At 42.6% G+C, this 27,047-nt stretch overlaps 1 protein-coding gene across 12 annotated transcripts in view; it reads left to right on the top strand.

Moving 5' to 3' along the window:
* Positions 1 to 27,047, top strand: part of LOC119657797 (cAMP-specific 3',5'-cyclic phosphodiesterase) — a 636,985-nt gene that overhangs the window by 486,523 nt on the left and 123,415 nt on the right. The window contains exon 1 of one of the 12 annotated variants that reach the window (XM_038064889.1): positions 19,826 to 20,408. The exons of 9 other annotated variants lie outside the window; for them this stretch is intronic. The gene's annotated coding sequence lies outside the window, so the exon portion shown is untranslated. Of the gene's footprint in view, positions 1 to 19,825; positions 21,051 to 27,047 lie in introns of those variants that run through there. 2 more of the 12 variants (XM_038064888.1, XM_038064887.1) reach the window with 2 other exon arrangements.

Here is a 27,047-nt window from a genome sequence, read left to right as displayed (position 1 = left end):
TCTATGAGGACAACGAATGATAAGAATTAAGACGCTTTGGTCATCATTGTTTATATTGTATTTACTGAGTTGTGTCGGAATCGGTCGGGCGATCTGGAAAAAATTCAAGGGGAATTGTGGACAGACTTTGCAGAAGATAGCGTTCAGCATTAAATGGTATTCATATACAGAAGTTAGTTTATTCAACACTACGTATTCCAATTAGGATCCAATTTTTCTCCACAATAATGGCAGCTTACAAGGCAATTGAAATTTCATTAAAACTACTCTACTAAAACGTTGATAAGTTCGGTAGGAGGTGTCATTAGATAAGTTAAATTAACAGATATTGTTCCTATCTCTACGTAAAGCGAATGAAAAACAGGCCTGAAACTCACGAGATTCGTAAATTTTTCTGCTTTTTAGGTCACTGTGTGAAACAAAACCTTATGAGGAGCGATTCACTGTTTGTCTGTCTATCTGTCACATCCGATTCACTCAGAAACGGCTGAATATATTTTCACAAAATTTGATGAGAAATATCGTCTATGAGTTCTTTGATATCCAACGAGTAGCATAATTTTGCGTTGGGTTTAAGGGGGCTCCCCATATATAGGGGCGTATATTTTTTTCAGAGAACATTGTTATCAAAGGAAAGGGCCCGCTTAGTACTCTTTGAAACTGGTCTTATTTCTGAACGCATTTGATATGAGGGGACTGAGGATTCAAAATATGAACCCAGAAAAGTGGAACAGGCCTCGTTCTCAAAACTCATCATCATCATCATCATCAACGGCGCAACAACCGGTATCCGCTCTAGGCCTGCCTTAATAAGGAACTCCAGACATCCCGGTTTCGCGCCGAGGTCCACCAATTCAATATCCCCAAAAGCTGTCTGGCGTCCTGACCTACGCCATCGCTCCATCTTAGGCAGGGTCTGCCTCGTCTTCTTTTTCCACCCTTATAGACTTTCCGGGCTGGATCATCCTCATCCATACGGATTAAGTGACCCGCCCGCCGTAACGTAATGAGCCGAATTTTATCCACAACCGGACGGTCATGGTATCGCACATAGATTTCGTCATTGTGTAGGCTACGGAATCGTCCATCCTCATACCGGGGGCCAAAAATTCTTCGGAGGATTCTTCTCTCGAACGCGGCCAAGAGTTCGCAATTTTTCTTGCTAAGAACCCAAGTTTCCAAGGAATACATGAGGACTGGCAAGATCATTGTCTTGTACAGTAAGAAGTTTGACCCTCTGGTGAGACGTTTTGAGCGGAATAGTTTTTGTAAGCTGAAATAGGTTCTGTTGGCTGACAAGAACCGTGCGCGGATTTCATCATCGTAGCTGTTATGGGTTGTGATTTTCGACGCTAAATAGGAGAAATTATCAACGGTCTGAAAGTTGTATTCTCTTATCTTTATTCTTCCCGTTTGACCAGTGCGATTTGATGTTGTTGGTTGGTTGGTTTTCGGTGTTGACGTTGCCACCATATCTTTTGTCTTGCCTTCATTGATGTGCAGCCCAAGATCTCGCGCCGCCTGCTCGATCTGGATGAAGGCAGTTTGTACGTCTCGGGTTGTTCTTCCCATGATGTCGATAACGTCAGCATAGGCCAGTAATTGGGTGGACTTAAAGAGGATCGTACCTCTTGCATTTACCTCAGCATCACGGATCACGTTCTCGAGGGCCAGGGTAAAGAGGACGCATGATAGGGCATCCCCTTGTCGTCGACCGTTGTTGATGTCAGCCTAGTCAGTCTTATTAATTTCGTCGGGATACCGAATTCTCTCATGTACAGTTTTACCCTGGCTATGCTATCATAGGCGGCTTTAAAGTCGATGAATAGATATTGCAACTCTTATCCATATTCCAACAGTTTTTCCATTGCTTGCCGCAGAGAGAAAATCTGATCTGTTGCTGATTTGCCTGGAGTGAACCCTCTTTGGTATGGACCAATGATGTTCTGGGCGTATGGGGTTATCCGGCCTAGCAAGATAGCAGAGAATACCTTATAGATGGTACTCAGCAACGTGATACCTCTATAATTGCTGCACTGTGTGATTTCTCCCTTTTTATGTATGAGACAGATAATACCTCGTTGCCAATCGTCAGGCATTGATTCGCTTTCCCATACCTTGAGCACAAGTTGATGAACCACTTAGTGTAACTAGTCGCCTCCATATTTAACCAATTCGGCTGTAATTCCATCGGCTGCTGGCGACTTATGATTTTTTAGCCGATGAATTAAACAGACTGTTTCTCCTAAACTTGGTGGTGGCAGTATTTATCCGTCGTCTTCAATTGGCGGGAACTCCAACTCGCCGATGCTCTGGTTGTTCAGTAGCTCATCAAAGTACTCAACCCATCGCTCTAATATGCCCATTCTGTCGGAAATCAGATTTCCCTCTTTGTCTCGGCAGGATGAGCATCGAGGTGTATAAGACTTCATCCTGCTGACTTGTTGGTAAAACTTGCGCGCCTGGTGCGGTTGCCCCCTGTACTTTTCTAGTTCATAGACTTGTTGGTTCTCCTAGGCTTCCTTTTTCCGTCTATGAAGTCGCTTCTCCGCTCGACAGAGTTCGTGATAAGTCTCTGCGCGTGCCCGCGTTCTTTGAGAATGCAACATTACTCGGTATGCGGCATTCTTCCGTTCCGTTGCTAGCTTACATTCATCGTCAAACGGGCCGTTCCGACTCCTTTTGCGGCTGGGGCCAAGGATGTTTGTGGCCGTATCAATGATAACGTTCTTCAGGTGGATGTGATGATAATTTGTTGATGCTTCATCTCCAGGTCCTCTATTGACTGCGGTTATTGTGGCATCTATTTCCCTTTTATAGGTGTTGCGGAGGGCTGTGTTGTGGATGGCTTCAGTGTTAACTCTCACCTGATTGTCCGAGGGGATTTTGGGTGGTGTTGTTATTGAAGCTCGGAGCACCATGCCAACGAGATAGTGATCCGAGTCTATATTGGTTCCCCTATATTTTCTGACATTTCTCAAGTCTGAGAGGTGGCGACGTTCGATCAACACATGGTCAATTTGGTTAAGAGTGGTCCCGTCTGGGGTGGCCCACGTATGTTTGTGGACTGCTTTTCGCACAAACCAGGTATGTCCAACAACCGTTTCGTGTGAACCTGCTAATTGAATAATCCACAGTCTGTTATCGTTTGTATTTTGGTGTATGCTATGGGAGCCAACGTATCGCCTGAATACGGGCTCCTTCCCTATTTGGCTGTTAAAATCCCCAAGTATGATTTTGATATCATATCTGGGGCAGGGTCCGAGGGTTCGTTCTACTGCCTCGTAGAAGGTATCCTTCTCCGACTCTGCAGTTTCCTCTGTAGGGGCGTGAACGTTAATGAGGCTTATATTTCTAAACTTGCCTCGCAAGCGCAGAGTGCATAGCTGTTCGCTTATGTTTTCAAAGCCGATAACGGCAGGTTTCATTTTTTGGCTGACTAAGAAACCCACTCCGAGCACATGGTTTACTGGATGGCCACTATAATATATGGTGTAGTGGCTCTTCTCCAGGAAACCGGTCCCTGTTCAACGCATCTCCTGTAACGCTGTTACATCAGCCTTATATTGGGACAGGGTATCGGTTAGCTGCTCATCAGCTTTATCTCTGTACAGGGAGCGCACGTTGCATGAGAAAATGCGCAAATCGTTAATCCGTTGTCGTTGCCGGGTTCGTCGTTGTATAGTTCATCCTGTCCGATGCTCCTTTCGTGGCTCCGTAACATCGGTTTTCCGTGTAGGGTTGTCAGCCCTACCCAACCCCCAACCTGAAGGAGCAGTTGGTAGAATTTGTCCCGTTTTTAGGCGCGGGAGACTCGCCTTCATCCTTCTCCATCTGCAGCTTTTCGTTAAGAAAGAGCTCCCAATTTCCCAATTATTTCGTCCGTAATATTGTTAAGTATTGTTCCATAAGATGTCCCTCTATAATGCTTGTAGCTGCCAGCCATTTAACATAGTTAAAAGCGAATTCCTTACCCGGATGGTTAGAGTGCTTTTACTTCACTCAGCCATTTTTAAGACACAGAACTTTCCACGATTCACTTGTTTTTATCAAGGTTCGCGCTTCCTACTCTAGAGCGCGATATATAACATGATCCTGTCTTGGAGAGCGGTTCCATTCCGAAATATTAGTCGCCCAAGACTCGTAATATAACCATTGACTGTTGATGGTCATTGGCCACATTTTTTCCTTTTGGGTTATTCTCTACAATCATTAAAATATTACTACTTTTTGAGTATTTGGAGCCCGCTGTGAAAAAAAGAGCTTTGCACAATTCAAGGAAATAAACAAAAGCAACAGATTTGTCAAGAACTGCGGAACTACTGACGCAATACACGCAGCGCGGTTAGTCATGGAGAGACACCGTGAGAAGTATCATCCTCTATACACTACATTTCTGGATCTAGAGAAAGAATTTGACCGTGTACCACACGAACTCATCTGGTATGCTTTACGACAACACTTAGTGCCAGAAGAACTCGTGCGCTGGGTTCAACTGCTTTACCACGATCCGAAACGTAAAGTTCGAAGTGTAGCGGGTGTATCAAAACCGCTTCGTGTCTCTGTTGGTGTTTATCAAGGAAACGCCCTCTGACCGCTCCTTTTTATTCTTTTTATAGACACCGTTACACGGGACATCCAACGTTCAGCGCCCTATACACTGCTTTATGCAGATGATGTTTTCCTAGCATCTAATAGCAAAAATGATCTCGAGCAACTTGTCCAAAAATGGAATAATCGACTCATGTAACTCCTATTGAATCTCAATAAAACTGAATTTTTGACGACCGATCCCCGTGAAATAGGCACAAAGAACGATTTAAATATCCCGGGTCAACGCTATCTACCAATGGAGAACTGGTGTCCTTTGTGATGGACGTATCAACGAACGACTCAAATCTAAAATTTACCACAATGTCGTCCGTCCTGTCGCTCTCTATGGTTTTGAGTGTTGGCCGACTATAAAAGACAATGAACGTTGTCTTGCGGTAATAGAGACGAAGTTGAAATGATGATATTCGCGATCGATATGGGGTCGCACCGGCTGTGGAAATGTACCAGGGAGGCGTCTTCGATGGTATGGTGACGTAATTCGTGCTAACGAAAATACACTTGCCAAAATTGGTCTGAACATCGAAGTCGATGGTAAGCGACCAAAAAGCCGACCGAAACTACGGTGGCTTGATACGCTGGATGGGGATTTAAAATCCTTGTGATTGTATCCAGATCAGGGATTTAAGAAAATAAAATGGCGAAGTCGATCACGACGAGCCGACCCCGCTTGTGAACGGGACAGAGGTTGAAGGAAAAGAAGAAACAAAAGCAACGATATCTACGCCGAGCAATTAATCCCTAGCTGCCCATTGTACTCGATTTCTCCGTCTAATGGAATAAATTATGTATCGCCGGATTTCCGTTAGTGGATGTGAGGCTACCCGCTGCAGATGGAGCACATCAGTATCAATGATCTGATGCCTGATTTGTCCATAGGCGGGGCACTCATACAAAAAATATTCTTCGGATCCCGGATCAGAATTCCTATTCTGTACATACGCTCAAAAACTACTCAACGCCCCGAATGCAGCTTGACCATCGCTGCAAATTGCGATGCCTGCCCTTCAACCGCTCGTCAATCAGCCAGGTTCCCGCACTAGGGATCGCATACACTTCAGCCTGAAAGACCATTGCATATTAATGGAAAATAAAGACGAAAGTTTTATTATCTAAATCCCTAATAATGATTTTTTATTGCTCGTACATATATTTCGAGGACCAGTTCTCCTTTTCCTCAACTTATGGATCAGTATGTCCTTAAATACGTAGATTTACGTGCTTGGTCCATAAGCGGTTCAGACAAAAACTCACTGAGGAAGAGAATAACTAGTCCAACTGGAGTAAGAGATCCACGAAAAATATTTTTTAGAATCTTCTCTAGGCACTCTCTATCCTCCTTTAGTATCGCTGGATGCCTTCCATGCCAGGTGCTTTGTGGTCTTTAAAGGATAATGTAGCAGCTGTCGCCTTTTCATTCGTAACAACCGCTCCCTGAAACCTGTTCTCCCCGGTGGTGTACTTCCAAGAGAGTCCGTATAAACTCAACCCTGGAGTTTGTGAATGTTCCATCCAGTTTTCCAAGAAAGTCTAGCTTGGCCGACTCATCCTTATTCAGAACTCTGCACAGCCTTTAATTCTTCCTTTCACCTTCTAGTTCCTCATAGTATGCTTTAAAGGTGTTTCGTTTTGAACACTTTACGAGGCTCTTATATGCACGCTGTGAGTTCCGGAAGTTTAACTAATCTTCATTCTTATTGCTCTGCCAACCACGATTTAGAAGGTGTTTGGTTGATCTGAGTCTTCCACCAGGGAATGGTTTTATCGCTTTAGCCTCGGGGAAATGGGGCAAACCTCTTCAAAGCACTCTAGAAGTGTGTGATTGAGAGCTTCCTATCGGTCTTCTATTCGCAAATGGGTCCTTAGTCGCCTGGGGAGCTCCACTTTGTCGCCAAGGAGTTCATTGAAATTTGTCGAATCCGTTTTTCTAGGAATCCGTTTTCATATTGCAGACTGTTCGCCAGCAACTTTGAAGGGTGAATTCGAAGTCTATGACCCGATACCACTTAGAGAGTTACAATCCATTGTTTCCATCTTTATGTGTTTTTGAACAATTCCATCCTCCCCCACCACGACAAGGTGGTATCCGAAAGGAAGAGATAGTGGGATCTGGTGAAAAGTATTTGAATGAAAATATACCTGCAACTGTGAATAGAAATGCACAACGCAATACTGCACAGCGCATTTCCGCATTTCACCATTTAAATCATCCCTTCGGCTCTATATTATTGCAGTTCTCACGAAGATGCTAATTCGGCGATAATGTGGTGCTGATTGACGCTCCGACAGCTTCACTCGATTGAGTGATTATCGGAATCGAATTTCCTTCAAGGGAATCGCAAATTCAATGAGATGTCAGGAAATCAGTTTTTCGGCTGAAGAGGTTTTGCTAAGCAGGTCTGTTGCTTTTTCTGAGAGGGATTTCGATCCAAAGCTCGTAGTTACTTACGGATTCTACGGCTACAACCAGTTTAGCCGATTTAACATCCAAAAGCTTGTTTCTGCTCAGCGGCTGATGTGCTGAATAAGAGCAAATATGCAAGCTTCAGTAATTGTAAGTTTCAGTGGAGCTTTTCGCTCATGAGAATCATTAAAAGTTTAGTTTCCCAATTTCACCCCTTTATAAGGGTAGGGTCCGTTAGTCCTGAACAGTGTTGCCGGAAGCGAACAATTTATGGTGATAAAAAGTGACAGAAAGTTACTAAATGTCCTTCAAAGGTAATTATATAGGGTCCACGCGGCTCCTAAGAATTGTGTCTGTCGCAATCGCTATCAACATTCAGCAAAGAGTGCTAATTTCGTTTCAGGCGATCCTGAAAAGCAATTTCTGGCTTTGGAAAATGAGAAAAAAACAATAACGTGCTGATGAGCTTCAATTTGTTCAGGAACAAAATAATAACACTGTTTAGAACTTGTAGTCGCTTGAGCTTTCGCTATGTTTTTCTCTATTTGCAACCAGAAGCCCTTATTATGTGAAACTTGCCTGAAGCTGTCAAGTGTGAGATTGAGCAACTGCTTCAATAAGGGCCTGTGGGTGCTTTGAGGCGTATCGAAATATTTTCCCGTATTTAAAATCGATGTGCATTACATATTATGCAGATCTCATTTTACTGTTATCCGATTGATCTGCAGCCGCATGGAATACTCGACTTTTTGTTGCCAACGCTTACCGACCGGTAGCCTATTAATCGGCACTTTATGGCAGTTTCAAAAAATTTACCTTTCGCGATGAACGAAAAAAATAAGACCGGAGGGTTTTATTTAAACAACACAGCAGATTGCCCTGACAATTGTTCGGGAAGTAATAGTGGTGATGAAAGTGATGGCAACGATATGTTTGTTCGGAATCGAGCTGCTAAGAGATAGTGATTCAAAAAATGACAAAATAAGTAGCATCGATCTTATTTAGATTATGTCAATATATAGATTATGGTATATTATATAAATAGAAAACCCTTTTAATGGGCAAAACAAATATAAACTAGCATTAACATAATGAAAATAGAATACTGTGTTAACGCGAATTATCATATAATTGAAAGCGGACAGCATACAAAACATGGAGATACTCCCGTGTTAAAGTTTAAACTGAAGTTTAGACCACTCAGCAGCAGATTCTTCGTGGTGGTGATCGGTAAAGTATAAAGATGGCAAGAGGGGTCGGACTACCAACTAAACACCTCCCCATCATCAGAGAGCTAGCCTGGAACCGTTTGTCACATTATTTCGGGCTAGTCCCTGAACTCTCCCGCCTTGCGGAGCCTTCAAATCATAGAATTCCTTTCACCAACGGGAGGGGAGAGGAGAAAGGGAACTGTCAGTTCAAGAAACCCCCTGCCATCCGGCTCCTTCACCGGTCGAGCTCGAGGAGTAATTTCCAATCTTGTTGCAACTGCTGGTTGAAGCCTCCCGTTGCGGACATGTTTTTCATCCATAACAGTGAACACATCATCACGTTACCTGTTTTATTTCTAGAACTCGTTCTGAGCTGCTACCCCACCTCCAAATCTGAAAAAAATCACGAAGTTGCTACCACACGTGTCTAGGTCCTGAAAAACCCTCCATGCCGATGCCTGCTCAATAAAGCTAATAATAGTATATTACTATATTTGTTTATAAATTGATTGAAGACCCCCTTGAAATTCATCCTAGGATTATAGAGTCACCGTAGTATAGACTATAATATAGAACGTAGTATAAACTATAATATAGAGCCTGATACTCTCAAATTTGGTTGAAAACGCCGAACTTCTGGTATTCAGTCCCCCCTCATAGGCAAGGTGGGACAGATAATGCCTCATTGCTAATCATTGATTTTCTGTACCACAACTTTAGCATAAGTTGATAAACCGCTTGGTACAACTGGTCACCTCCCTATTTAACCAGTTCGCGTGTACGGCTTGCGATTCTGAAACCGATGAAATACACGGACCGTTTCTTTCCTCTCCAAGATATCTGATAGATGTGGTTATTGCGGAATTTCTTTGTCCTTTATAGGTTTTATGCAAGATGTTGTTGGCTCCAATATTTATTGTCACCATATTCTCAGAAGCAATTTTAGGTAAAGTTATTCGAGCCCTAAGCACCATGCTAACGAGATAGTAGCCTGCGTCTATATTGGCCCTCCTGCATATTCTGAAATTGATCAACACTGAGAAGTAGCCGCGTTCGATTAGCACGCCGTCAATCTGTTGAAAGTGGTCTGGAGACCCACGTTTGTTTGTGGTTCTCTTTCCGGCAAATCAAGTACTTCCAAAGAATATCCAACTGAAGAATCCGCAGTTCGTTTTCGTTGTTAATTTTATGAAAGCTATGAGAGTCGACGTATCACCTGAACACGGGTCGCATTTTTTTACTCCATCAGTTTTATCCTCCACCCGTTTCCCATATGATGAAGTAGAAACAGGCCCAGCAAGTGGAGTTGAGAGCACATCCTGCAGGTCAAAATTAAAAGTAACTTTTTGAGGATTTTTCTTTGCGGTCCCCTAATTATCACACTTCCTGATTCTGGTTGCTTCTTTCCATTGTAGGTGCTTAAGCCTGTAATTCTTTTTTCTGCCGAATATAGTCATGTAAAATATCAAATAAGAGTTCGAGGTATTAATTTTGATATCATGAGCAGCAGAGGAGTTCAGGAAGTAGGAGTTACCACTTCTTTCACAGACTCATTCTCAGAAGCTAGCAACCGAAAAATCTTAAAAACGAAGTTGTCCCTATGTGATAATTGTTGTCACTAAAGCACATAGGAGTAGCGGTTGGCTGGTTCCCGAAATAATGTATATGTGTTTTTTAATAATACATATTATTCTTCTTTTTCTTCAGCCTTTGTCCCGTTCACAAGCGGGGTCGGCTCGTCGTGATCGGCTTCGCCATTTGGCTCTATCGAATAGATATATATAATATAAATAATATAATACGTGTATAATATAATACATATTATATTACTCCGTTTTTAGGAAATTGACTGCAAACCCTTTTATCCCAGAATCAGAAATGGCAGTAATATAGGTTATAAAATAAAACATGATATCACCAAATTTTATAACTGGAAAAGTTTTAATTGTGAAAGTTATCTTTTTCTTGTAAATTTACTGCTACCCAATATCATACTGAAGTGAAAAATCTGTTATACTAAATACATATTTTCTACCATAACAAATACACAAAACATTTTATACCTGAAACGTCGAACTTCCGCTTTTCGATTTGTTTGTATTTTTAGTAAGGGACACACCTGAAAACCGGTTTAATGTGTGCGGTCAATCCCTCACACAAGCAGTGAGTAATATGATTTTACGAGGTCCTCTATTTGTTGCAAAGGGCTTCCAATATTGTATTACTTAAATATAGGCACATGATGAAAAAAGTAAATTTTGCATGGGAGGAGTGAAGAATTAAAAAAGGAAAGAAAGAACATTCTCAGAATCTACACATCCAATATGTTCGAAAAAAAAGCGTCATGGCATATGAAATGCAGTCTGCCTTTTGGGCACTTACCATCGACTTCGATGTTCAGACCAATCTTGGCTAGTGAATTCTCGTTAGCGCGAATTACGTGACCATACGCTTTTCTCACGATTTTCCCAATATCGGTTCAACCCCATATCGGTCACGCCCTCATTTCGAATGTGATTACAATCGCCGTCTCTATTATCGCAAGACGCCGTCCATTGTCCTTTATCGTCGGCCAATGCTCAGAACCATAGAGAGCAACAGGGCGGACGACATTGTGGTAAATTTTACACTTGAGACGTTCGTTGATACGTCGCTCACAAGGAAAAGCAGTTGTGGAACCCCACATCCAGGTTGCTTTAATTCTTGAAGCAATTTCATAACACAGTTCTCCATTGGCTGATAACATTGACCTGAGATATTTAAATCACTCAGTTCTGTTTCATGAGGATTCATCATCAACGGCGCAATAACCGGTATCCGGTCTAGGCCTGCCTTAATAAGGAACTCCAGACATCCCGGTTTTGCGCTGAAGTCCACCAATTCGATATAACTAAAAGCTGTCTCGCTCCATCTCAGGTAGGGTCTGCCTCGTTTTCTTTTTCTACCATAGATATTGCCCTTATAGACTTTTCGGGCTGGATCATCCTCATCCATATGGATTAAGTGACCCGCCCACCGTAATTTATTGAGCTGGATTTTATCCACAACCTGACGGTCATGGTATCGCTCATAGATTTGGTCGTTATGTAGGCTACGGAATCCATCCTCATGTAGGGCGCCAAAAATTCTTCGGAGGATTTTTCTTTCGAACGCGGCCAAGATTTCGCAGTTCTTCTTGCTAAGTACCCAAGTCTCCGAGGAATACATGAGGACTGGCAACACCGTTGACTTGTACAGTAAGAGCTTTGACCCTATGGTGAGACGTTTCGAGCGGAACAGTTTTTGTAAGCTGAAGTAGGCTCTGTTGGCTGACAAGAACCGTGGGCAGATTTCATCATCGTAGCTGTTATCGGTTGTGATTTTCGACCCTAGATAGGAGAAATTATCAACGGTCTCAATGTTGTATTTTCCTACCTTTATTCTTCCCGTTTGACCAGTGCGGTTTGATGTTGTTGGTTGCTTGGTTTTCAGAGGATTGATCGACAAAAATTTTGTTTTATTCAAATTCGATTTGAGACTATATCTAGGGAATATGTAAAAGTTTGTCTTCATTTTTTTGGCTGTACTTATAACATGGGGTTATCTATTGTCTGGAAACTGCCACGATGCTGTGAATCACATGATTTTCCGTTTGTATACACGAGAAAATGATAATCATGTGGAGTACCAATCAAAAGTTTTCCAAGTAAAAATCGATATTGGCTTTCTGATAAAGGAGCGTGACGCGTAATAACGCACTGACGTCGAGATGTGACCTGCATTTTAGGACTGCCGCACCAAATATTGTGGTATCGATGCATAAAACACAATGGGTAGAGTAGAGTGTAGTCTGTTCGAATGATTGATAATTTTTGAATGATACCCTTTTTTGAAAACCCGCTAAGTATTGAGTTCATTTTAGAAGCCAACCTTGCTATCACTACAGACTGCGATGCGCCTGCCCTTCAACCGCTCGTCATTCACCTATTTTGCTGCCCTTAGGATCGCATATACTTCAGCTTGGAAAACCTTTGCATATTGCCCCAAAGGAAATGTTCACTTTTCGTTTTTATTCGAGAGGTAGACTCCGGCTCCAGAACCCTGTTCTGTTTTTGAGCTATCGGTGTAGAAGAATTCCGTATATCCCGCCACTCATTTTTCTAGTATTTCCCAGTTCTCTCTTCGTTTCAGACTTACTTAATATATTCTATCAAGCGGATGTGTGGGGACACGAGAATCAGAAGGCATGTAAGAACTGGATTCAGTTCTGCCAATAACTCTTCCAATGTTCTGTTTCCCCCACGTCCGTTGTTTGTGCATAGATCCAATCGAATTAGTCTATGAGCTGCTCTCATTGCACTACTTTGAATAAATATATCCAGGGGCTGCAAATTGAGTAATGCACTTATAGCACTGGTAATACCCAGATACAGTTCTTTGCAGTGCGGCTAGTTTGTGGTAGAAGTTTTTTGTCTTATCTTAACCCACCACACTACGGATGCATGAGTGAACATCGGCCTAATGATAGTAACGTATATCCACGTTACCACATGAGGCCTCAGTCACCATGTCACGGTAAAGGTCCGTCTGCACAGCTCATGAGCTGTAAGAACTTGGTTCAACTTTACCTCTACATGTTTGTTCCAAAGAAGCTTTTTATCTGGAGTGACTCCCAAATATTTCACTTCTTCGGACAGTTGGAAAGTTGTACCCTCATCTCTGAGAGGCAAAATCCATCTAGTTTTCTCCTTTTAGTAAACAAATTCATCGTGGTTTTATTAGGATTAACTGAAAGGCCATGCCTGAGGTACCAACTGTCTATCAAATCAACGGCGCATTATATATTTCTACACACCGTTCTAATATTTGGATAAACAGCATGAACAGCCACGTCACCACCATAAGCTGGAGCGAGTATTGACAAATTTTGCAGGTCGCATAGTAGTGCAGCATACCCCACAGAAGTGGCATAGCACGCCTACTTAGGGGCAGCCTTCGTTGCTTCTGCTGTTAGGTAGCGATCGGCACCCACTTCAGCACACAGCAATCTCCGCGTTAGCATTGCGTAGATCCATTTAATCAAAGTATTATCAACATCGGCATCATAAAGTTTTTGAAGAGGTGCACGTTCAATGGCACTTCAATGTTCATGAACTACCGCATCGCGTACTCACCCTTCATAGTTGCATCCTATATGTTTGAAACCAAAAAATGAAGAGCAGACTCACAGGAATTTCCACCAAACCTTTCATCAAAAATGAACTCAAATTGATCTCCCTGAAGTTCTTTGGATTAGGATAGTTCCTCACGGTACGCTCTAAAGTAGGCTCGTTTCAAATACTTAACGAGTCTCTTATATTTACGCTGCGAATCCCGGAAGTTTAATCAGCCTTCACCCTTATTGCTTTTACAAGCACGATGCAGAATTCGCCCGGTTGATTTGCCAAGCATTTGCAGTTCCTGGTTCCACCAAGGAACTGTTTTACCGCTTTGGCTTCGGGAAATAGGTTGAACGTTTTCATAGCGCTCTAAAAGTGTGCAATTCAGAGTTTTCAATTCATCTTCAAGCCCCAAAGGAGCCCTTGGATACCTAGGGAGCTGTACTTTATTGCCAAGAAGTTCATCGAACTTTGTCCAGTCCGTTTTCCTTGGGTTCCATCTTTGTATTACAGATTGTTCGCCCGCAATAGTCAGATTGAATTCTAGGTATCGGTGATCGTCAGTGAGAATTCATCTACCACCCGTCTGTAATCAACTCTAATACCTTTGAAGTACAAATTGTTAGGTCACTTCTTCTCGGTCCCACGAACGTAGAGGCGCATCCTACGTGTGGAGTCATGAGACGAGCTGAAGTGATGAAATCAAAAAGCTTCTCTCCCATTGAATTGTAGTTGCTACTGCATCAACAAATATGATGAGCTTTCGAATCACAAGGTATTAACAGTTCGAGACCGCTTGATTCTGCACACGTTACCAGATCCTTTAGTTCTTTCATCAGTGGAGGACACAACGAATCATACGATAAATAAGCAGGGGCAACTATGATATTGTTCCTCTCGCCATTAATCTGACAAATGTGTGGGCAACTATTAAACATGCAAACTTCAATGTACTGAATACAGGACTGAAGTAGAAATTCTTCCGGGTATGAGAACTTCCAATATTTTTTGTATTTTAATAAGCGAGTGCAAGGAACAGTAACTTATCGGCTGGCAATCTAGTACATAAGATTTTCAAAATCATCTTCCTAATGAACCGTTTTCCGCCCCTTGAAAAGGGTGAAGTTTTCATTTCCACAATCAGGAAAAACATCATGTTAGTTTCTTTCCTTGAATACATTCATTCCGATTCCGTATTCTATTCTTAATCTGCCGGTAACGAATGACGTGCTGAAACTTTCCAAAACAAGGCCGATTTTCCACCGTGTAACGTAGTCAATTGAAAATGCCCAGAGTTCTCGTTGTGCTCCGTCTAGGATTTTATTGTGGCTGTTGAAAGACATTGCCTAGCTGCTGACTAACGAAGTTAGATAATATTGCACAAAACAGCTTATTTAGGGGATTGTTTGCGGTATCCGGTTTGCATAGATCCGATCACACAAACTAGCATAAAGTCAGTTTCATTCACGTCTCTGGTTTCCCTCCGGGTTCTGCCACTCTATGCACTATCCTCCGCGCGCCTAAGGTGTTGCAATTTGCTCTATCTTGTGTTAGTCGAAGACCATTATTGTTCTTCGCTCTCAAAATGTAGATGATCCTCTTCAGTTTCTTGATTGAATTTCAACCTATTGAGGAAAAAGTGGAGCACCATATGGTGACTGTCGCTGAGCACATTCAGACTCTTTTGGTCCACTTAGAATATCAAGCTGAAACCCTCAACATTGGTAGATTTGTCCTTCTTGGCGTTCCATGGACTTTACCCTCCAGTGTCCGAAGTCCATGTCCGGGTACTATTCACCCAACACGCGGACGATGTCCCCTGCCTTCTTTCCATGGTAACCAACATCTGACATGTTCTGTCCTACGTAGCTCAGTCAATAGCGAACTTAAATCGACCTCCAGAATTCAAAATCGGGATTACCTGCTGGACTTACTTTAAAGCAGCCCCATCAGTATACTCCAAAAGGAGAAGCCCATCGCGAAGACCTTGATTGTTAAATCGGAAGATGATAGATTGTCCTTCTGATATTTTGCCATTCTTGGAGGAAACTTGCCTGGTAGGGGTCAGAACTGCGTATACGTCCTCTTCCTTCCCGTCCTCGTGTTTGTTTTCCTATTGGAAGGACCAGCTTCATTGAGATTGCTCTCGCTGATTTGATCAACTCCCGGCACACTGATACTAATCCCCGCGAGGCTGACGGATGTACGCCCCTAAAGCGTTGCCCACCACAAATGTGTTGTTCTTACGCTTCTTGCGTGCATTACCGCTGACAGAGGAGTCTGGGGCGCCCAGTGTGGGTTTCCGTTTGTTAGCAGTTTATCCCCTCTTCCGCCGAAGTTTTCGCCTCCTTGCGAACGATTTCTCTGGACATTACCACAACTAGTGGTGCAGTCACGCCCATGTTTTCATTCCTGATTGCTCATGGTCGCGAAGTCGCGAAGTCCATGATTTCTTACCACTTGGAGAGTTAAAATCCACAGCTTCCATATTCATGTTTGAACACCCTTAGGGTAGTAGTAACCTCTACAGGATCCCTCATTACGACAAGGGGGTGTCCGAGGGGGAGCTGTAACATATTAGGATGAGTTTAATACGACTAAATGGATGATGGGACGTAGCAAGAAACAAGTCTCTGTCAAAATGAATCCCCTTATCAATTCTTAATTCTTTTAGTGGTTATCTGCTCAACCGAAAACTACGAGGAGAATGGATGGTTAAACGGAAAATAAAATAATTTCTTTCCTACAACTTTATAAAAACGGGAAATAAAATAACATTTCTGAACCCTTAAAAATTACACCAAATATTTAATGGATGCACTGAAGCTTTTTTCCTCTTCATGTACCTTACATATCTCTCTATTTTCCGGGCTTATGTTCCCATAGAATTCGTAAATTAAAATGATTCTACGGCGTCGATGCAACGTTACACTTTCTGAAAGTAAACTAGTCATCACAACTACCACTTTTAATCGATTAATTCGCTATTTGATATCTTCGCTGATAACATACATACCTCCAATAATATCATCAATACCACCAATTTGATTTGATCGGAGTAGTCACAAGCTAATAATAGAGTTGTTCTTGCTGGAAATTACTAAAATATAGTACACATATATAGTTTTTCGCATATCAGGAGCGAGAATAAAAAGTCCCATCCCTTTTAGTAGTCTCTTATGAGGTGAAGTGAGAAATTGTCGAATTTTTATTACACATATGTACCCATATTGCTTGTGCAAAATTCGCATGTATGCATATATTCCAGTGAAACATAAGGAAGGACTTCTAGTATGCAATGGCAAAGCCAGTAGCAGTAATCTTCTTATATATAAAAATCAATTGCTGTTCGTTAGTCTCGCTAAAACTCGAGAACGGCTGAACGGATTTATCTTATCTTGGTTTTGAAATGTCCGTGGAGGTCTAGGGAAGGTTTAAAAGGTGAGAAAAATTCGAATAATTGCCGGTAATTTTCTTCTTCCCATATAAACGTTTTTTTCTAAATAAAATTTAGAGTCAATTTGAACTTAATTGATATTCAATAAAGTTTAATCACTCACAATGTTCATCGGACCTCATACAGGGTGCGGCAGCATAACTTCCTTTTTTAAAATGCGCGCCACTCAGTTAGTTGATGTCATAGCGGAGCGCTAGTGGTCTCGTTCAAGAGGGGATACTGTAAAGTTTTGTCCCGACATGGTTCAGTCGCCATCATGCGTTGGAATAGTGAGGAGCGTGTCTTTGCCGTTGAGGTTTACTTTTCAAGCGGATGTTCGGTTATTGCAACACAGCGTGCATTTCGGAATCGCTCGTTTTGGGCGCTACTCGGCTGACCCCAACCCTCGAGAATTGCATCAAAAGTCTTTGCATTCCACAAAGTCACAGTGTGGTGTGCAATTTCCTCAGCTGGAATTATTGGTCCCTGGTTTTTTGAGGAAAATGAGGTTACAGTGACAGTGAATTCGGACCGGTATGCAAACATGCTACAAAATTTTTTTTCTCACGGCTGGAAAATTTGGATTTGGGGGACACTTGGTTCCAACAAGACGGTGCAACAGCACAGACTTCTAGAGCATCGACGGCTGTTTTGAGGGAGCACTTTCCAGAGCGCCTTATCTCAATTAGAGGCGATTTGGAATGGCAGGCACGCTCTCCCGATCTGTCCCCTTGTGATTTTTTTCCATGGGGTTTTTTGAAATCCCGTGTTTATGTGAACCGTTCAAGAACCCTACAAGATTTGAAGATCAACATCCAAGAAGAAATTGCCAACATAACACCTGCTATGCTAACAAGAGTCAAGATAAACGCCAGAAATCGGTTTACGCAATGTATGGAGAATGGGGGACGTCACCTAACAGATTTGATCTTCAAAACAATGTAAATAAAAACTTTAGACATGTACCTACATTATAAAAAATAAATAAATATTTTCCGATGCATACAATAGTTTTTATTGCGTTTTGAAAAAAGGAAGTTATGCTGCCGCACCCTGTATGACAACCAAGTGACAATCTTTTATTTCTAAAAAGACAAAAGACATCAAATGTTTCACAGCTCAGAACATGTTGTATTGGAAAATAGAATTTCTGTTTTTAGTATTTTTGTTTCTCACCGTTTAAACCTTCTCTGAATTTCCATAAATATTTCAAGACCAAACTAGACTACCTAGACTAGATATTAAGTTTTGTTACAAATTAAATTTTTGAATGCAACGATAATATTTGACAACCAACTAATATGTCAATCCATCCTCTTGCACTTTAGAACACGGAAAGAAGTATTACGATATTGTGTTACGATATCTATGAGTGCGCGAGAACTTTCTTTATTTTGATGATCCTTTGGGATAGTGGCATTCCAGTATATGTGCTCTTTTTTGGATATTTTGCGATTGTGACACTTTACTGCTAAGTGAGCGAAAAATTTTCTCACTTTGATTATTTACAATTTACGATGCCGAGGAGAAGACGACCTGACTGCTAACCGCACTGATGACCAGAGAGAGACAGATCAAGAAAATAGTCGTATTGCTATGTCAGAATTGCGTTATTTAGTGAGTGATAATGAAGTAGATAGGCTTAGAATACAACGAGTTCGTGCACATCAAACACAACAACAGCAATCACGACATAATGCGATTGATCGAATCCGCAGACGGAATGCTCCTGTGATTCTTGAACGAGCTGCATTGCACTATGATCCGGCAATTGATTATAGTGCTGACAAATTGGTAACAATTGGGGAAATGAAAATAATTTGTAAATATTGTAAGGCGTTAAAATACACTCATGAATCTACTGGATTATGTTGTGCTGGAGGCAAAGTAAAATTGCCACAATTGCTCCCACCACCAGATCCTTTACGATCTTTAGTTTCTGGGATTGGAAATGATTCTAAGCACTTCTTGGCCAATATTCACAAATATAACAGCTGTTTCCAGATGATATCATTTGGCGCTACACATATTATACAGGACAATTTCATGCCCACTTTCAAGGTTCTGGTATATAATATTTTTTTATAATATTCAATATGTACTAAAATGTATGTCTCGGAAATAATTAATCGACAATTTTTTAAAAATTACAGACACAAGGACAAATTTATCACTTATTGGGGACACTGTTACCAGTACCTGATGCAGATTATCAATTTTTACCAATTTATTTTATGGGCAATTCAAATGCGGAAGTTGATAATCGTTGTGCTCATAATCCAACAGTGAAGAGAACCATTGTCCATGAATTACAAATGTTTCTGCATCAGAATAACAATTTAGTAAACATGTTCAAAATAGCATTGGATCAGATGCCATCTGATAGCCATAATATTATCGTTCGAGCTGACAAATCGATTGAGGCAGTTCGAAGTCTGCCGGGTCAGCTAGTTCAATTATAATTTTGTTGAATCTTTAATCTGTTTTCTTAAAGCGATTAATTGATCAAAAGCCAGCCCCACGTCAGGAGAGACAGTGGCATGGAACCATACATAGTCACCAATCAGAAATGTATTTCTTGTGAATTTCAATAAATCGTATCCAGTATCGTGAAATGTTTCGATTCATCTACCCGCTTGGATTATCCTTTTGGTACGATACATCTCATGTATTCGTAGTAAGCAAACCATCCGCGTGGTTTGCGTATGGCCGAAGCGATGGCAAAGCAGTACCAAGAGCTTTGGGTGGTGGGTGGTGGCGAACGGTGGTTGAAAAGGACATGGCTTCACCCGCCAGCCACGCTGGGATTGAAAGGCAGTGGTGATAGTTTTGGCATACATCTTGCACTTTCATTCTTAAACTCCACCACCCCAAAGCCACTTTTGCTCCGACAAGCTTTCCATTCGGCTGCTACCCCATTTGCTCATATTTCTGGCTGATTTCCCGGCGATGATTGTATTATTCTAGAAGCCGCAGCAGGAAAATTGGCGAATGGATGGCTATGGGGCGCAGAGAGTGAGTGACAAAATGGCGCCGTAACGCGCAAAGACAAATTTTCATCTTAAGTCTGAGAAGAAGGTCCAAGGAGAGTTGTTATGTCGACGCCGCTAAAGTTTTATTTTTGTGCTGTTGTTGGGCTTTCGAAAGTTTCCCACATTCGCTACGTCCTCCCCGGTACAGAGGAAAAGTCTTGCCTAGGTCCTGAGAAAAATCCATAAAAGAAGTGTTGGCCATCGCTATCGGGTCGTGGTTATCTTTTCGAGTCGTGCTGGACAGCGATTGCGGAGTGTATACAAGTTTCCAAATATTGTTTGGCGAACGGCTGAAAAGCATTAGTGCGGAAAAACGAGTAGCTTCCGTTAACGAATCACATCACTGTTGCCAGCCCAGCGTCCCGCTGGCTGGTCGCTGACTAGCGCTCCAAGAAGCTGAGTCTTCGAACCAAATAATTGCGGGCACTTCTGATAGTCGCGACCGACGTGAGTTAGTTCACTTTGGAAAAAGTGATGAGTGTGGGAACAGTTCCACGTTTCTTTGATTTCGCGCTCGAGATCACGGCGCGCTGTCAGAGAAAGGAGGTCAAAGTTTAAAGGAAGTTCCGAGGACAAGTGAGTTTTTCTTCTTCAGCTGCCGTGCCAAATCGGGACAATTTAGAGAAGAGGAGAGACCGGGAGCCACTCGCGCGACGTATGACTCCATGTGATTTACCAGCTAGAATCGAAGCCGACCTCCTCCCGCCCAGCCAAGGTCGCAAGAGTTTTCAAAACGCTTGTGTGAAGAAGTGACGCAATCGAAATCGGGTTCTGACTATCCCAAACAAGCAGTTCAGCTGTACGGTAGCCGGTCGATGACGCGACTTTCCGTTCTTATGGTTGAGATGTTTGATTCTTAGTGACCGAGTGAGTTAGTGTAATATAGTGGCTAGAAGCGAGCCGATCCAATAATTAATTAACAACGCGCCCACTCGCCACGTACGACCCAAAAATCGCACCCGGAACGCTTTTGCATCGCACTAGATGCTTAGTGCCGCGTGTGTTTTTTCTTTATTACGTCGACATTATCTCGGGAACTTGGCGATATGCTCGGGCACAGTGAGTAGAACGAATCGAGGGCAAGTGAAAACGAAAATGGAAATCAATCAGTGTCTTGTCTAATCTTATCGTGCGCCAACAAAGTCCCACCGAACGCAATCAGTGGTTTCTGCCATTTGATCAGACCCTGCCCTGCTCTCCATTGCAATCGGAAAATATGTGTGTTAAGTGTTGGGCGAAATAGCTGTGGTAGTCGAGTCCCGCACAGAACCGCGTTGTCATCATCGTATCATTACCGGCACAAATATAATATTTGTGGGGGAGTCTACGTAAAAAAATTCGATCGGAGCACAGACTCCATGGAGTCCCCAGGCTACGTATGAATTTCTGGCTACAACGCCGGGAAATTGCAAAGGTAACACCGAATTTGAGGCAATCGACAACAATTGCTCACTAAAGGGCCGTTACTATGAACTGACGCGTATTGGCCCCTTCTTAATCCAAATTAAATTTAGCCATGACCATAGAAAACAACGTCATCGTTTTGTTTACTTATGATAGCCAGCTATGGCTGAATGCACTATGGAATAACTGCATGAGGAAGAAATAAGTTTGATTTTCATCTGACGCATATTTATTACTTTTCATTAAGATATTGTCAATATGTCAAGTAATGATGTTCTCATTGCTTCGTGCTTTGACCAGATCATAAGGGCAGATATTGCTTATGTATGGAAGTAAAATTAAGTAAAATTTGACCTTTCGTTTTGATGCGTCGTTTCCTATCCTCTCGATCCTTACTTTCCAGTTCGAACCGCAAACTCGGATCTAAGCACGTCGACGGTGATTTTCTGCAAACTGTTGGTAATCTCACATTTTTCGACCATGATTTCGTCGACTTCTAATGTGGACAGGATATTCACTTTTGCAGTCTTTGTGACTAGCTCCAGCGGAACTTTTAGCTCATATAGCATATATGGAGTACTACGGGTGATATTACTGCAAACTTAAAGACATCCTCGAAAAGTTGGTGTATCTTAATACTATACTCCCAGCATTTCTCCAATCTTTGTCTAATCCACAATATTTGAACAATTGTAGAACGATCGGTTCTAGAACCGCTTTAATATCTTCCACTGTATACTTTTAGAAGTGTTTGACAATGATGTTCCTCTGTCTCTAGAAGCGATTTTGGATAGATAATTTTTCCTCCTCTTTCTCTCTGGATTCTGCTTATCGATTCAGATTCGACAAATAATTTGGTGTATTCAACTACAGAGAACTATCTGCAGGGGTTTTGTTGAAATCCCACTGGTAATGAGCCCCTAATTTGATTTCAAGGCTAAATAGCGGTTACTTCTTCGGTCGGTTACTTATTTCAGTGCTTCATCGCACCCACACTTTCAGCCGAGATTTAGAAGCCTGGGAATAATTGTGTCTTCATTTTCCTTGCTAATTTCGTTGTCTGTCCTCATATTGTCTCGTTTACGGTATCTTTGCTTGAATTACTTGATAGTCCTGAATACTGCTTACATCTCTTCATTTTTAAGGCTTTATGTAAAACAAAACCCTTTCAAATTCGGTTTATTGTCTGTCTGTTTACCTATTTGTCTTTTTGTCAGAAACGATCATACCCATTAACCTCCAATTTGGTGCAAAGGTGGGAACTGTAAACTCCCACGCATACAGTAGGTTATAATTTCAGGAGAAACTCCATACATGCAGGAGGGAGGATATAACATTTTTTTCACCGAATGTAGTCAAGTGGAATATCAAATGAAAGGTCTCAATTAGTACTTTTCAATTCTGGTTTCAGTTTGTACATTTAATGGATAAGAGAGAGTGAGAGAGAGCGGGAGCTGAAAATTGATCATTTCATTCATTTCACAGATCACGCAACGGCCACATTACCATGCTTGGGCTTCGCAATGCCTTCTATATCAGCTCAATCCTATGAACTTTGGAGGAAAACGCACTATTGCTAGTATTTGTTGTTGAGTTTTGTTTTTCCCCTGTGTCCCGGTAGACTAACAGTCGAAAATAGGGACCTGATACCACTCACGAAGTGCACCAACAAGGGTAGTGGCAGACACTTAGCCTATGTTCTTGGCCAAAAAAGCCCAACACGTATTTATTAAGTTCGATTCTTTATTATTAAGCCGACACACAAACACTTTAGTGTCAGAGCCTACCCGAACAGGCTGGACACGTATTGCAGGCTTGACTAATGTTAGTCATTAATCTTTTAGGTTATTATTATTATTCTGTTAAGGGAAAGTCGCACCGCGTCCTTGAAGAACTATTGTGCCCCTTTTACTGGTTATAGTGTACCTGTTGATCATAGTATCTCAAGCAGGCCTGAAACCGTTAGGAACTTTAGTATGTTCCCCACTTCCAGAAGTTTCAGTTTTGCATCTGGTATTAAGTGTTCTCCCATATGTATCGACCTACTTTGCACAAGTGCCGGACACTGTCCCAGGACGTGCATAAAGGTTTCGTCCTCCTCTTCACAGAACCTGCAGGCAGTGTCCGTAGATATCCCTAGCTTCCCTAGGTGATAGTTCAGCCGACAATGACCAGTGAGAATTCCCACTATGATTCGGAGGTTCTTTTTGGTGAGGTTTAAGCAATCCTTTGTGCGCATGGGTTCGTATCCCCCAATAAGCACCCTGGACTGCTCCATCCCTGGTAGGCCCTCAACCGTTTCTCTTCGTTTCTTAGATTAGATAGCCATGAAACCGTTTCCGATTCCACAGAAGGGTTCTGGCCCGTGTAAAGGCATCCCTGTTCCCTTCTTGGCTAGTTCATCCGCTGCCCCATTGCCTTCCAACCCAGCATGGCCTGGAATCCAAAGTATCCAGACCTTGTTGGACGAACCGAGTGTATTCAGTCTCTCAAGGCATTCCCATACCAGTTTAGAGTTCACCTGGTTGGACCTAAGTGCCTTGATCGCTGCTTGGCTATGGGTGAGAATAGCTATGTTCTGCCCCCTGTAGTTCCTTTGCAGATTAAAGGAAGCACATTTGTCTATGGCGTAAATTTCCGCCTGGAATATGCTAGTGTACCTGCCCATTGGCTCAAAGTACATTTTCCTTGGACCATTGACACCGGCACCCGCTCCCTCTGCTGTGAGGGATCCGTCAGTGTACCAAATAATCAGTTGCTGGTTTAAGCCGTATGTCGCAGCCACGCTCTCCCAGTTTGCCTTGTTACTCCAACGTGTTTCAAACTTCTTATCGAAGTGAAACCTTGTTGTCATGTTGTCCCTCGGTATCAGTAATTCGGGATACCGCCTTAGAAAAAATATCAATCTTCCTTCGATTTAGGCAGCTCCCCGCCTCACTTATACTACCGGCCATCCTGAATATTGATCTCCTTGCCTGCATCTGTATGTGCAAATGCAGAGGGGTTAATCCTAGAAGGACCTCCAGGGATGCCGTTGGGCATGTCCTCATTGCGCCACTGATACATACGCAAGCCAGCCTTTGGAGCTTATGTAATTCCCTGGCTTGTGTGCTGAGTTGGGTTCTTTCTGCCCAGATTACCGCTCCATAGGTAATCATTGGCCTTACTATTGCAGTATATATCCAAAGTAGTATCTTCGGGCTGCAACCCCATTTTTTTTCACTTCCATATCATGTAATGTTATGGCTTTCAGGTGATCCAGCTTACGCCTCCTAGTGAATGGTACTATGGTGGTTTTGATTGGGTTGATCCGCAGTCCCACCTTCCTGCACCAGGCACTAGTAACCGTTAATCCAGTTTGGATTCTATCACATAGGGTATCATCATCATATTTGCCCCTACAGATTAGAACAATGTCGTCCGCGTAGCCCTGGACTTGTATTCCAGTATTAGTTAACACGTCCAGGAGTTCATCCACTAGCATACTCCACATCAGCGGCGATAGTACTCCACCCTGTGGACAGCCTTGAGTGGTGTTCATGATAATAGAATTTGTGCCTGTTTGTACCTCTATTTGTCTGCTTTCTAGCATTTTGCCCATCCAGAGTGCCAGTGTGTTTCCCACTCCTTTGCGGCTCAGGGCATCCTGTATCTCTGTGTGCGATGTGTTATCGAATGCTCTTTCGATATCCAAAAACGCGCACAGTGCAATTTCTTTTGTTTCTATGGCGTCCCATAGTACCTCTGTCAGCTGATACAGAGCAGTTTCAGTTGACCGTCCTGCCCGGTAAGCGTGTTGACAGTGATGTAGGGGATTACGCTTTAGAACGTTAGTTCTAATAGAGTTGTCTATGACCTTCTCCACCGTTTTGAGTACGAACGATGTTAGGCAGATTGGTCTGAAAGATTTAGGGTGAAAAGGATCCTTTTTACCCGCTTTCGGAATAAAGACCACTTATGCCCGTCTCCATGCCCTTGATATGTAACCCAGTGCTATGCTCCCCCTTACCATCCTCAGAAGAGACTCTAAGATAATTCCTAGGCCTCTCTGGATAAGTGCTGGGAAAATGCCATCTACTCCGGGAGATTTCATTGGTTTAAAAGTTCCCACTACCCATCTTATCCTAGCTTCTGAGCATACCTCTTTTGCTAGTTTCCAGCTCTCTTTCCTTCCCCTTTTATTCGTTGTTGGGGTATCAGGCAGATTGCTGTCGCCTGCCGCCGAGGGGTAGGACCCCGGGAAATGAGTTCTGAGAAGCAGGTGTATCCTGTCCTCCTCATTCTCGGTGAATGTCCCATTTTCCTTTTTCAAGCAGACAGAGGATATTCCCCGGTCTTTGGCTACAGCCTTGTACAGCCTGGTTGCTTCTGTGATCTGTTCAATCCCTTCACAGAATTCCCTAAAGCTGTTCCGTTTCGCTTCCCTGATGGCGTTGCTATACGCAGTCAGTGCATTTTTATACCTCCGCCAGTCCTCGGTTTGTTTTGCCCGGTTAAAGAGTTTTCGTACCTCTGTTCTCATTCTGGCTAGGTTCTTGTTCCACCATGGTACATCCCTTGATGACTTGACTGTCTAGGCCGGACAGCTGGCCTCATATGCGTCAATGACGATTGTGTTGAGGTTTTCCACCACCGTTTCTAATTCCAATTCGCTCCTGATGTCACCGCCCCCTTGAAGGTGGGAAATGTTGTTGCTCAGATGCGTTGTGTAGGATTCCCAATCCGCTCTCTTGAGATTCCTTACTATTCTTTTTATTTCGGAGTTACCCTCAATGTCGAATCTGATTATCCTGTGATCAGAGATTGAGGGTTCATCCGACACCCTTCAATTCCTGACCATCCCGTTCATTAGGGTATTTCCTAGAGTTATATCTAGTACCTCTTGTCTGGTGCTGGTCACAAATGTTGGAGTGTTCCCTACGTTGTATATTTCTAACTTATTGCTAAGAATAAATTCGAGAAGGTTTTAGGTTATGAAACGTTTAGTCGTTATTGAGTTGGTAATAATTAATTTGGGTTTGATAATAAAATAAGGGGCTGATATAGGTTAGTGCTTTAATTCATTATTTTGGTTTGATAATGATCAAGAGGATGCGTTTAGGTGCCAGTATACGAAGTGTTGAGATCCGGCTGCGGTTTCAATTCAAATGGCCGAACCGGCCGGCTGCGGCTTTCATCAAAACGGCTTTCAGCCCAAAACAAGAAAGCCGGTTGAAACTTGACGGACATATACGTGGAGGCTGCTCGGTAGTCAAAAGGGTCTCTGACACGGTGTGGGTCGGGTACTTCTCCGCGAATCTATGAGCCACAGCGAATTATTGGAGCGCCGAGGGGTACGGATAGGTCAATGTAGACAAAAAAAAGGGAAGGGCAGAGCTTCCTTAAAGTCATCAATCGTACAGGGATGCTGCTCAAGAAGATTTGTTGACGGCTAAAAAACTTTTTGTTCCATCTACACGTAACCCGATACCGAGCATAATCCTTACATCAAACAATTATGTGTTCAGAAAGTCATACTTCTATTCATCCCCAGGGGAGAATCCGACCAATCTTGTAGGACCAGATACGAGAGCCTTACGAGCCTAAACATGGACGAGTTTGTTTAGTGGGGACCTCACATGAGCCGGACACCATAGAATTCCCAGTAACTTAAAAAAAGAGGTCAGAAGCAAGGCCATGTATTTCACCCACTAGGTAATGTGATAGCGCAGTTTGAGTAATTTACAGGTATGGAGATGATATGATGCAACTTTCTCCGCACCCATTCTGAAGGCCACATTGATGGCGTGAAGAACGATAATAAGTTCAGCA

This window comes from Hermetia illucens, chromosome 5 (assembly GCF_905115235.1).
Source record: "Hermetia illucens chromosome 5, iHerIll2.2.curated.20191125, whole genome shotgun sequence".
NCBI lineage: Eukaryota > Metazoa > Arthropoda > Insecta > Diptera > Stratiomyidae > Hermetia > Hermetia illucens.
The sequence above is the reverse complement of the archived record's forward strand: the minus strand, read 5'-3'. Positions and strand labels throughout refer to the sequence as shown.